The 12500-nt window shown below is 41.6% G+C and overlaps 1 protein-coding gene across 1 annotated transcript in view; it reads left to right on the plus strand.

Annotated features, from left to right (window-relative positions):
* Nucleotides 1–606: 606 nt before the first annotated feature.
* Nucleotides 607–12500, plus strand: part of LOC135101658 (calcium-dependent secretion activator-like) — a 503368-nt gene continuing 491474 nt past the window's right edge. The window contains exon 1 of the mRNA XM_064005957.1: nt 607–850. The gene's annotated coding sequence lies outside the window, so the exon portion shown is untranslated. The remainder of the gene's footprint in view (nt 851–12500) is intronic.

The raw sequence follows: 12500 nt of genomic DNA on the forward strand, positions 1-12500 counted from the left end.
ACCCTCCCGCTGGTCACTGTCAGTAACCGTTCATGACCTGACATTTTTTTTTTCTTTCAGCTGAACCATCAATGCAATAATATATCGTGTACATACGGTTTCTGAAATATAATCATTGTATGATAAAAAAAAAAAGCATGCATATCAATAGCGAACATGTTTATCTTCTTCAGGTGATGTCTGGCATCAGATACAGAAGTTGCGTAAATTTAATTTGGTGTAAACTTCCATTCATTTCCCTCTAGCTTCTGTATTAAGGGGTGCAGATTGCTATAACAGAAGGTCTGTTTCGTGACAAGGGTGTATGATCTGTCTTTTGCCTCTTGGGGCTATTTAAAATGCCATGGAAGCATAAAGTGTCCGAAAATGGCAAGCCGAGGCAGAGCGGCGAGACCCTGAGTGAGCTGCAGGACGAGTTTCCAGATACTCTTCAATTCTGAACTGTCATTTTGTCAAAGGAAAGATCTAGGGAATATCAGGCACTAAAGTTTACGACATTGAATCCATACCTCAACAGTTTGATGTTCATCTATAAATATATACGTATAGTAAAAACAGATATTCAGAATGGAGTGTTGGAGAATGAGAGAAAACGGAACCTGCGGAAAGGACTGATCGATCCGAGCGTCCCGCCATATTGTGGAGCGAGGGAGTTTCTGTGCATTACTTGCGAGTGTGAGGGTGTGGGTGGGTGTCGGCGGTCTCTGTTCACCGCCGCGTCGGATGTACATTGACTTTGTGACAGCTCAGACCCTACTTTGAAGCCTCTGCCAAGTAAGAACTGGATGTTAAAGCTCCAGGAGACGTCCATTGTTTGCTGGTGAGAAGAACAACCCGTCAGACAGAAAAGGTAAGCGAATGACATTTTCACACTTGGTCTCTGCTCCACTTCGCGGCCCCGACACCTGACAGGAAGACTATAAGTATGTAGATGGGTTGTCAATCATGATGGGAGCACAACGTATCATGCACTGGTATTTGACTAAGCTACTGTTGTAATGTGTAAGTACTTTCCGTGTCTGCACCCGCACTTCGTGTTAATGGTGACTTCCTTGGCTCTCCAGATTATTAACAAATCAGACATGCCCCTGTTCTTATACTGCGATGTCGAAACGTGTGTCTCTCTCTCTTTCTCTCTCTCTGTGTGTGTGTGTGTGTGTGTGTGTGTGTGTGTGTGTGTGAGAGAGAGAGAGAGAGAGAGAGAGGTTGTCAGGACGACTATCTCAGCTTCCCGTGATAATGTTCCCTTCTCACTTCATGTCATCGCCACTCACAAACACACCACTCCACCACTCATCCCGTCCTCACGACTCTCTCTCTCTCTCTCTCTCTCTCTCTCTCTCTCTCTCTCTCTCTCTCTCTCTCTCTCTCTCTCTCTCTCTCTCTCTCTCAAGCAGTTCCCCTTAAGTTACACCACTACCTGCTTTAAGCCTTCGTTTCCCCACCGCCACTCGCCCAGTCCCTTCACAGGCCACTAGCTGCTCTGCCTTCACTCGATGCGAGCGCGCGAGGACGTGGCACAACTGGATTTACCTTCTATTAATGTCCACGGAATAGTTACGGAAGATTGAGGGTAGTTCCGACGATGTTACTGACTGAGAGAGAGAGAGAGAGAGAGAGAGAGAGAGTTAAAACGTACATAGATTGAACGTAGAGAGCGAAATCCACAAGGTTAAAGGTGAGTATGTGTGTGATAGCAAGGACTGCCAGGTAGCGGCGAGTACAGCCCTAGCCTACACTGCTGCCCTGCCCTTCTGATCCACAAGCCGTCCTAGTCTCCCATACCACCATGAATTGCTATGTTACCAGGCTAATCTTTATCATTTTGAATAGAGTAAGCTGCTTTCCTGGGGTAAGAGCATATAATTGATTGTATATAATTATGGTGTATTTTATTTATTTATTTTATTTTTTTCTTACTATTTTACTTCTTGTTTTTAATGCATTTTTTCTCTCTCTTACCAGAAACTTGGTGTATGAAAGTTAAATCGAAGAGCAAAGTCATGAAAGTCTGTTGGTATTTGTAATAATGTGTAATTTTTTTCTTATTTCCCATCGTCATCATCATCATCATCATCATCATAGCATTATTTTGTCTCATCCCTCTTTTCCTGTTTCTTCTCTTCAACCCCCCTCCCTCTCAAGTTCTAATGATTCTCCTCTTCACCATATCATCTTTTCTTCATTTTCAGAGTCTTTCTTTCTCTTTCTCATATTTTTTACCACTCCTCCTCTTCCTCCTCCTCCTCCTCCTCCTCCTCCTCCTCCTCCTCCTCCTTTATTTATGTCTTTTAATTTCTTCTCAGTCTTTTCTATCTCACAATCATCTCCCTACTCCTCCTTCTTTTTACCTTTTACTCCTCCTCCTCCTCTTTCTCCTGATCCTCCTGATTTGTTACTGTTAAGACTATTAATAATACTACTAATAATTATTATTACTACTACTACTACTAATAATAATACTTATAAATGGATTGTGGGGAAATGTGTGTGTGTGTCAGATTCAGGAATGATAAAGGTGACGAGAGTGAGAGAGAGAGAGAGAGAGAGAGAGAGAGAGAGAGAGAGAGAGAGAGAGAGAGAGAGAGAGGTGTCAGAGTTGGTCAGCTTGGTATATTTGGGTTGTGGGTGATGAGTTGGGCAAAAGTAGCGAGTCAAAATGTGAGTCGTGTCAGGTGCAGTAGGGCAGTGACAGATGGGCCGAGTGTGGGTGAGCGGCGGCAGGAGGCAAGTGGCGGAGGGCGGGACGTAGCGGGTCGGAGCGCCAAGTCCCTCTCCTACTTGTTTATTGATTATAATTAGACATTTTTGGGGCGGTCGGTTCTCGCTAAGAGCAGGAAGTGGCTCAAGGCAATCTCTCTCTCTCTCTCTCTCTCTCTCTCTCTCTCTCTCTCTCTCTCTCTATCTCTCTCTCTCTCAAATATCCTAACCTAACCTAAAATACCATGTGCCTCCCAAGGGTTGGTCGAGGCAAGCGATGTATCCGCCGAGACTTCCCCTCCAACTTTTTTGCTTTTTTCCCCAGCAGAGTTTGCCAGCAGACCCCCTTAATGTTTTTTTTTTCTTTTCCGGAACCCGCTGAAATCGCTCATATGATAGGAAAAAATAAAATGTGGGCGATCAAAAGCGAATCGAGAGCTCAGCAGGATGTTTGGCGCAAGATACTGAGCGAATCGTACTCAGCTCCTCTGTTTGTTATTACCATTCCGTATTCAGGGCGTTATGTCACTTGAATATATGTATGTATTAGTATTATTTTATTACAACTGAAACGGTGTCGAGAGAAGCAGGGCGTGGCACTTTGCGGAGCTTGGGGTGCCCTCCTCCAGGCGGGATTCGCGAGGCGCTGGAGCAGAGGCAGTACTGAAGTTTTACTCACGTTTTGTTAGCAGCAAAATCACGTGTGTCTATTCGTTGTTCTTGTTTATAGTTATCGTTTTAACGTTGTTGACTTGGAGATGTATCAAGTTACCACGAAAAGTTGTTACAGGCTTATTTTATATTTCAAGTTGTCAGGAATATAGTTAATTTGCGTTTCTTGCCTCGCTTTGCTTCACTGAGCTTCTCTCTCACAGTAAGCGTCCTGTGGTCGACAGATTGCGAAAGACAGGCCGCTCAGAGCAGCCTTCATTACTATTTTTACATTCTTCGTGTCTGCGGCAAGACCATGTTATGAAATACTTCTCTCTTCACCAATGGGCAGCGGAATAGTTGTGGCTGGAAAGGAATTAAATATCACCGAAGTTAAAACGAGGTAATGCGATATTACGTTAAGACAGCGTAGGAATGTTTATGTAGGCTCTATTTTAGATTATTATTATTATTTATTTATTTTTTTTCAAGGAATCATCGTCATGTAAAATGTATATAATGCTATCTGACATTACATACATACTGTACATACATACATACATACATATATACTCGTACATACATTCATACATATATTGAAAGTTGCGAGCAGACTGTCTCAACCATTTCCATTATAGAACGTCAGCAGGTTTACATAGTAAATCATGTAATTAAATAGGAAAATAATAGGTGGAGACACACTGGCAGTATAATCTTTGCAGGCAGTTTCAGTCTATCACCTATTGCTTGTTCTGGTGACGCCGTGCCGCCGGTGTCCCGTGAATGGCGTCGTGACGTGACTCGGCCAGCTAGGGTGAAACAGGGAGTGCTGCTCCGCTGTATTTTTTATCATCCTAAGAAAACAAGTGAAAAAAAAGTAATTTTAAGTAAATATTTTATAGATGAATTAACTAATTATCAGATATATGAATTAATCAAACAGATAATGGTACAATAATCCAAAAGGCATTTCACGCAGGACATGCCTTAGCTAACGGCCTGACAGCCACTCTGCAGGGGGAACCACTGATATACGGCAGGTTGAAAATAAATAAATTTATTAATTAATAAAATAAATAAATGAATAAATGATAAAGAAGTTTAATAAATAGCTCCTTTGCCCGAGACCAACATTTCCTCAAAATTATAATGACAATCTAGTGATATATATATATATATATATATATATATATATATATATATATATATATATATATATATATATATATATATATATATATATATATATATATATATATATATAATTTTTTTATAAGTTGTAAGAAACAAACATTTAGAATTTAGGGAGTCAAACACCAATTCCGATGGCTGAAGTATAAAACAATTAAGGACTATAAAGTATGGGACCTTCCTGGCGACCTTCGAAACCACGAATTGACGAAACTCACGTTAAGAATATCACTCTATACCACATCACACTGTGGCACCAGAACGCTGTGTTGGTGTGGTACTTGAGCCAGGCACCCACTGTCACAAAGTGAGAACTCCTGAAAACACCCATGGCCTAGCGGTGTACACGGCAAGGATGCAATAGTCAGAATGCTCTATAGTCGAGCTGTTATGCACCGTTCAGACTGGATCCACGAAGCTCGCTAAAATAAGTTCAAAATCAGAAATTGCTGATCGAAAATTAGCAAACATGGTACTGTCCTGAAGCAGTAAGCAAAATAGTGATAGGATGCTATTATCCCCCAAGCCAAGTGAACTGCAAGGAGGCAGTTGACGTACACAGTACAACTCCTGAACTCTTTGAAACAAAATTTGTCATTTGTCATCATCATCGATAAATTTATCCAACCTCCTCTTGAAACTATCCAACCCCAAAGCCAGAAGGGACCCGAAACTGAACTTATCTGAAAAAAAAATCTAATGAAATTATCGCAAGTATGTTTTATGAATCACAAAATATATAAGTCGTGATCATACATCAAGTAATTTTTTATGCCCACCTTTACTGTGTACCGTGCCCTCTCTCAAAATGAAATCCTCCGATCTTCCCACGATTACAAAACCTAGTGACGAACAGACTCCCAGCAGCTTCCAGAGGACTTAAAAAAGAGAACAAACGCTGGACGCAGTGGAAATGAGTACGGTATGTTACTCAATAATCAAACATGACTGTACGTAGTTTTATTTTTCAATCACATTTTGCTGACTGTAAGGGACGGCTTGAAAATTCAGTATAGAGAGAGAGACAGCTGAATTTAGACAAGTTTCCCACTCACCAGCTAAATCGTTAGGGCGGCTGTGGAGTCAGCTCATGGAGCGAGGCAGTCTGGTAAACTCGTGAAAAAATAAACTGAACCATCAGCTCCTCTCCAGTTTGGAGACTTGGTTTAATTTTTCAGTTTGTTTACTTCTGGTGAAAACCTTGTTGTGACGATTGGCTGTGGACTCTCTCTCTCTCTCTCTCTCTCTCTCTCTCTCTCTCTCTCTCTCTCTCTCTCTCTCTCTCTCTCTCTCTCTCTCTCTCGTGCGCCTCGCCTGAGTCTGGTTGCTGTGCGGGCCTTCGTCTGGGCCAATTTTTTCGTGAATTATTAGTCATTTACATGGCGTGCGTGGCTGCGGGTTTTGGCGGCGAGGCTGGGAGGTGGGGAGGAAAGTAAGTAGAGGAAAGGATGAAGGTGGAAAGCAAGGAAAGGGAAGGGAGTAGAGGTAAGGGAGAGGGAAGAGAGGCGGAGAAAAGAAAATAAAGGAGGTAGCTTGCGGAGAGTGAAGGGAGGCGGGGAGAAGAATAAAGGGAAGCAGGAGAAAAATGGAGAAGAGAGAGAGAGAGAGAGAGAGAGAGAGAGAGAGAGAGAGAGAGAGAGAGAGAGAGAGAGAGAGAGAGGGCCTCGTACACCTCTTGCAGAACTCCACTCGCCCACCACACACTGGTGCTGGGAAGGCTGCTCCTCGCCTGCGGTTTACACTGACGCATTAAGCAAGCACCGCACCGCTGATAGAACGCTAATTGCTGTTTTTCGACGTTTGAGTTTTGAATAGTTGATTTGAGAGTTTGTTTCCTTGCTGTGTGTGTGTGTGTGTGTGTGTGTTTTCTCCTTGCCTTGAATGAGAAGTCTGTGGATGTGTTTGTTGTTCCGAATTGCTTTGCTCGCCTGACTCGGAGGTTTTAAATCTGGAAGGCGCGTGGTGTGGGAATGTTTGCCTGGGAAGAACATCGCCGCAGACCGCCACTGGCCAGGTGAGAATATCAGAGTCAGGAACTGTGTATGGAAATGTGCCAATTGATGGTAATAGTGTTTTGACATGTATGACGCCTTGTGACGGCATCTGCCAGACGTGTGTGTGTGTGTGTGTGTGTTGATGGGGGTGAGGGTGGCGGTGTTCACTCTTACAGTTTGGGTGTGGCGATGTAATGTTTTATCACTTAACTCTGTAATTTACTAGTTATCACATAGCTCTGTAATTTACTAGTATGATGTGTGGGAAGGATCTACTAATTAAAATGTAGAATGTCCGTACTGTACGCACGTTGTAGCGCGCAGTGGGAATAATGGAGGGAAGGAGGGCGGGCGTGGGGGTGGTAACGAAGTGGTTAGACGGAGGGAGGAATGGCGGTGCGGGGATGTTGATGCCACACAATATGTAATCATTATAATTAGAATAACGTGGTTACTTATTGTCTTGAGGGTTGTAGATCGAGTTAATGCCACCTTATATATCACCTCTGAGACTACTGATGGTGGTTACATGAGGATGCGTAGCCTTGAAATCATAAGCCAATTAAATGAGAAGTGGCAACGCCTCGCCGTGATGCAGGCTTCCTCATTCCCGTCCCGGGGTGTAGGACGATTTGGCCACGGATGATTTGCCCACGGACAATTTGGCCACGGGATGTCACCGTAGGACGTTTTGGCCACGGGAACTTCCCAAGGTGGACGTTTTGGCCATGAAACATATTTACTGTAATATATATTATATTTTGTATTATTTACATATTTTCACAATTATTATTAATATTCGTATTTATTATATTTTCACAATTATTATTAATATTCGTATTTATTATATTTTCTAAGTGAGACAGAAGTGAAGCTTCAATTTACAGGCGTTCATAATGTGTTATGGGATTGAGATTAAAAGAGTGAAGCTTCAGTTTACCTAACCTAACCTAACCTAACCTAACCTAACCTAACCTAACCTAACCTAACCTAAAAAATTATCAAGAATTGCAGACACGACTCCACAATCTTGTACTCGACCTGAACGAAGGCAAGAAGACCATTGGAGAATTCCTTCGTGGCATAAGTCATAACCTTAGAGGTGGTCAGCCAAATGTGTAGCCCTTTTAAATACATTCATGAATATTTTGTTCTTATTTTTAATTTTAAATAATTTTAGTACATTTTTAATAACAGAACAGATTAGAGAACTTTTTTGGATAATAAAACAGACTAAAGATTTTTTCCTTTACTTAATAAGCAAGCTACTAAGTGCAATAGATTCCTAGTATTTTCTCCCGTGGCCAAAATGTCCTACCCACCGTGGCCAAAACGTCCTAGGGTGACATCCCGTGGCCAAATCGTCCGTGGCCAAATCGTCCGTGGCCAAATTGTCCGGATTCCCCCGTTCCCGTGAGCCTTGGGTGTCAGACTGACCAGTGAACAGTGTCTTTGATGCACAGTGATGTAGAGTACGGGAGTGTAGTGTTGTCTACGGCTCTTGAAATGGAAGTGATCGAGCTGCTGAAGAAAAACTACAGAGGGAAATAACAAAACGATACATCCAAGTGTTCTTTTAATGGTGGGAGTGCCGAGGGGGAACGCGGACATGGAACAACGGACAGTTATTCTGCTGGTGGTCTGTTCCAGCATTTGACGTGATCACCACTCCGAGTCAAGCTTAGTTTTGTGAAGTGACTGCTGAGAATGTGACAGTGGTAAGTGATCATGTAACGAAGGTACCACATTCTTTGTTTCCTCTCATCTTTCACAACCTTTTGGTCATCTTGCACTAAAATAAACCTTAGAGGAAAAGTGTGTACCGGTTTAATAATGCGACTGATTATTCTGAATGCAATGATTGTTTAATGATCTAAGTAAGTAATGACTGTTTAATGATCTAAGTAAGTAATGACTGTTTAATGATCTAAGTAAGTAATGACTGTTTAATGATCTAAGTAAGTAATGACTGTTTAATGATCTAAGTAAGTAATGACTGTTTAATGATCTAAGTAAGTAATGACTGTTTAATGATCTAAGTAAGTAATGACTGTTTAATGATCTAAGTAAGTAATGACTGTTTAATGATCTAAGTACGTATCTTCCCATGCTTCCACCACTCCTTTCCTCGTTCACTGTGCTGCCGTTGACACTCTACCTCCATACACTCCCGACTATCTGCTCTCCTTTTCCTCCCTTCTTCCACCGTCTTTCCCTTCAAAAACTTTACAGTCAGTAGAAAAATTGTTTGGCTATTATGTGAGGTTTACCTGCCTGATAAGATAAGCTTTCACAAACCGCTGCTCTCTCTCGCACCTTCTTGCCAGTTTCCCGCACTTACTCTCTTAAGATAAGTAGTTGTTAGGCTTAATGTTCCTTTCTTTCCAGTTATCAGAGTGAATCTACTCCTGTGTGTGTGTGTGTGCGTGAAGAAGGTATATTCTTACTATAAGGTAGAAGCTGAAGAGAAGAGGGAGTATGTGTCCAAATACAACATACATAATGAGAATGTCGGCGGTGTTCAGTACAAGGGCAGTTCGAGGAAGTACTGGCATTGTCTCGGAAAGATAGAAATAAGACAATGAATGTTGGGATGAGTTCAAGTGTGGCGGGAGGAAGGGTATTGGGGCTTGTAATATCAAGGGATGTCTCGATGTGCGCAGAAGACACAGGTTTAAATTATCATAAATTCAAACACTGTACGTTAAAATAATACTTGCCCTAAGATTACAGGATTACCTAGAACAGAAAACTAGAATTTTAATAATACCATTTAAGTCAGTTATACTTAAGAGACGGCAGTTTAGCTACCTTAATGCCGACTATCACCGGAAGTTTCGATGAGAAGTAATACCAGTGTGTGGAGAGGAGCACCCAGCCTCCCCTTCAGCCTGCACACACTAATTACCAGATTTCCCGGTAAACCACTTGACCGCTGAATGACATGAAGGTCTATTTTTATATTGTTAGAGTTATAAAAGGGATCACATCTTGGATTTATCTGTTGTCGGCCGCTCTATTTCACAACCTCCGACCAATATGGCGGTCCCCCCTGCCACGCCGGCAAGGCAAAATGTAAAATGTTGAGATCATCACTTCGTCCATTAAGAATATTTAGGTTAGGAGCAGCTTCCACGTGAAGTAACATAATATTGCACTCGAATTTTTCTTCAATTAAATTAACGAAGAATCTTTATTACTTTAGTTTTAGAGAGAGAGAGAGAGAGAGAGAGAGAGAGAGAGAGAGAGAGAGAGAGAGAGAGAGAGAGAGAGAGAGAGAGACGTTCCCTCGAGAATCACGGTAGTAAGCAGTTGTTTTTATTGCCTAATGGGTTGAGGCGTCTTGTCCTGAAATGACCTTCCAGCCACGACTCAAAATTTCACATGGGGGAGAAAATAAAAGGAGAGAGAGAGAGAGAGAGAGAGAGAGAGAGAGAGAGAGAGAGAGAGAGAGAGAGAGAGAGAGAGAGAGAGAGAGAGAGCCATGACCTGAGTGAGTGTCGGGGTAAGTAATGAACTCCTGTGTCGTGGTGTCTTTCTTTTGTTTCACCTGAGAATTCAAATAAAAATTCATCTCTCACAGCTGCTCCTCCTCCTCCTGTACCCCCCTCCACCCACCGGCCTCCTCATCCCCCTCCTACCCCCCTTACCACCCACCAACCGGCCTCCGCTTCACTCTCCTGCCCCTTACCCCCTCCCACCGGCCTCTTTCCCCTCCTCCCTTCTTTGGTGGGACGGAGGAAGCGCAGAGACATTCCCTGACGTATCCTAGGGCGTTGTCTTTGAAGAGCGCGGAAGGGCGAGGCGTAGTGGTGATGTATTACACGAGTTCATCCTTGCAGGCTCAGAAGCGGAATTTCAATACGACATTCCTTCGTTACGTTGAGCAAAGGAAACGATGCAGCGTAAGGTTCTGTAACTGTTTGTATTTGGTGATTAGTGCGAATAGTTGGTAACTGTTTATTGCCAGACCAGGAAGGTTGAGAACAAGATAACATGAGAAAATAAAGGAAAATAAGAAACAAGTGAGAGACCAGTGTGTTAGTTCCTATCTACGTAAAACTTACTACGGGGTTCACGAACATGAGGGACTGCAATATGGTTTGAATTTCTGTGAGGTAAGATCGATTATTGCAATTACTTAGAAGAGAAACTTAAATATACTTAAGGCGTGTTTTGTTTGGTATGATTAGTGCTCGTTAAGTTACTGTGTTTGTAATGAACCTGGCCTAATCTTACTTAGCATAACTTAACTCACTGCTTATGACAGTACATTTGTTATGTAACTAAACCTAGACGATATTACTCAACAGGTATAATGTTAAAGACACGTGAAAATTTGATGCGCTCGTTCACTATTGCCAGGCATGTCTTCCAGGATTACACTAAATTTGCGCCACATTTTATGAAGATTAAAACGAAGCCAAAATTAGTGATGGATTGAATTTACCCAACCTAACCTAACCCTACAACCTAACTGAACTAACCTAACCTAACTTGTCCTAATCAAAGGAAATGAAGGGTTAAACTTGTCCAACCTAACCTGACCTAACCCATCCTAACCTAACCTGACAACCTAACTTAACCTGACCTAACCTAACCTAACAACCTAATTCAACCCAACCTTACCTAACCTGACCTAACCTGACCTAACCCAACCAAATCTAACATGATTTAATCTAACATAACCTGACTTGACCTAACCTGCAACCCAACCCAACCAAACCAAACCCAACCTAACTTAACCTAACTTGACATGACCTGATTTAACCCAACCCATCCTAAACTAGAATAACCTAACCTAACCCACCCTGAGTGTAGCTGCGATGGCTGATCTAAATGTGTTCCCTCAGAAGTGTTAGGCGACTTGTCTGATATTCTGATATTATTTTGCTCTCTCACCACGACTATTTTCAAAGGCCACAGAAATGATGAGCCAGGTTCTTAAGAATGTTTCTCCTGTTAATAATGTAGAAATCTTGATAATCTGTCACCAGAACTATAACAAGACCTTTAAAAATCCGTATAATTTCAACCAGAGCCTTTTGAAAGTAGTGTAGGTGCGGCGCAGAACTGTTTCAGAATATGGGCCACAGTGTGTAGTGGTGGTGACAGGTGTAAATAAAAGCCACATTAACTTGTTCAACCGTTTCGTAACAGGCACGCTCTATATATATTAATGTGGGAAATTTTCAGTAAAGTATTTAAAGCTGTTTAGAAGTAATGGAGATAGTAGCCAGATTTTCAGTTGCAGAAGAGACATTGCAGTTTTTTGTATTTGCGTAAAAAAAAGAAAAAATACATAGGGAAATGCTATTAGGTTTTCAACAAAGTATTTACAATTATGTAAAGAGAAACATTACATTTTTTTTTTCGTGTTTCAGTAAAAGACAGGAAAAAATAAATTAAAACTGGGATTGTTAGTAATGTTAGTATAAGGAGACAAAGATTCCTGTTATTATACCGTTCTGCAGTACGAAAGATCAGGCCCTTGATAAGAGTAAAGATGGTGGACGGAGACGTTACATAGCTGTTCTGTCAATAATATTTCGGGTAAAGAAAAAAGTTAATAAACTTTCAGTATAAGAAGACAGATTCCTGTTATTTTGCCGCTCCTCTGTACGAAAGATCAGGTTCTAGATTAGAGTAAAACTTCTAAAGGGAGACATTACGTAATTTTTCACTGTCACAAGAGTGATATTTAGGGTGAAGAGACATGTTATATTTAGGGTGAAGAGACATGTTAATAAACTTTCGATATAAGAAGACAGATTTGTTATTATACCGTTCTCCAGCATAAAAGGTCAGGTTCTAGGTTCGAGGAAAGCCTGTGGATGGAGACATTACGTAAATTTCCACCGTCAGAAGAAGGCTATTTCAGGTAATCATTCCAGGTTCCAAGATCCAGGTAGCGGTAGAGTTAAAGAAGGAAAATAGGGAGCTAAATTTAATGTGTCAGAATGG

The sequence above is a fragment of the Scylla paramamosain genome, chromosome 6, assembly GCF_035594125.1.
Source record: "Scylla paramamosain isolate STU-SP2022 chromosome 6, ASM3559412v1, whole genome shotgun sequence".
NCBI lineage: Eukaryota > Metazoa > Arthropoda > Malacostraca > Decapoda > Portunidae > Scylla > Scylla paramamosain.